This window comes from Austrofundulus limnaeus, unplaced genomic scaffold, assembly GCF_001266775.1.
Source record: "Austrofundulus limnaeus strain Quisiro unplaced genomic scaffold, Austrofundulus_limnaeus-1.0 Scaffold657, whole genome shotgun sequence".
NCBI lineage: Eukaryota > Metazoa > Chordata > Actinopteri > Cyprinodontiformes > Rivulidae > Austrofundulus > Austrofundulus limnaeus.
Window position 1 is genome coordinate 1 of NW_013953059.1, and position 1,042 is coordinate 1,042.

Consider the following 1,042-nt stretch of genomic DNA (forward strand, 5'->3'; position numbering starts at 1 on the left):
CAGTAGAAGGTATGGCTGTCAATGAATCACAACACGTGATCTATCCACACCCCTCCCAGATAAACACACTTATTGTGAAGGTATACATCCCGCTGATTGTTACTTTGGGTCACGGTTCTGATTTCCCACAATGCTTTGTGTCTGCTTACGTAGCAGGAAGGCAATGTTTAGAACTCCCTGTCCCAGAAAAAACAGTTAACGTTTGTAATTCATATGTCATGAATCACGTCTGTTTCCTGCCCAAGTCCTGTCACCGTCAATTATCTCTTAATTGTTTCACCCCTCCCATCTCAGCTAACCTCAATCAACGTCATGCAACTCACCTGTGGTCAGCAGTATTTAAGCTCCACTCATCCACAGCTCCAGTGCCAGATTTATGAACGGTTCTGCCTTGTAATTATCCAGCATTCATGTCACGTCTTGCCTGTCTCGTCTCGACCTTGGTTCTCCTCACTGGTTCTTCGCCTCTCGCRTTGCCCCTGAATGGTACCGTCCCGGACTCTGCCCTCCTGGTTTTGACCCCACTSTAGACTCTGGTTTTCTGCCTCCTGCCTCYCTCCCCATCTGTACTGTTCTGTCCTCGGACTCCCGGATTACGACCACCGCCCGCCTGCRCCAACCATGAGATAAGTCTGCTACTTCTAACTTGATTCTGCTCTCAGTCTGCCTGTGTATGACCCCTGCCTMTKCCACGGATTACCCCCGGACCTCTAAGTTCCACCAGAGGTTTCTCACCAAACACGGAAGTGTAACTGGACACCACCCGACACTTTCCACGTCACTCAAGAGTTCGCTCAGAACCAAGCGTTCTCTTAAAAGGTTAGTGGCTCAGTTCAATGCAAGATCCGTCCCTCTGTTTAGTCCAGCCACTAACCTGTTCCTCTCCTGTTTAGACTTCCTGGTTCCCCTGATGTGTCAGTCTAGATCCAGCTACCTGTTTATAAATAAAACCCTTTAATCTGCTCAAGTGTTTGGCATTTTTGTGAAACTCAATTACCAAATCATTACACTGTACTAAAATTTTGTATGTATTGATTTATTT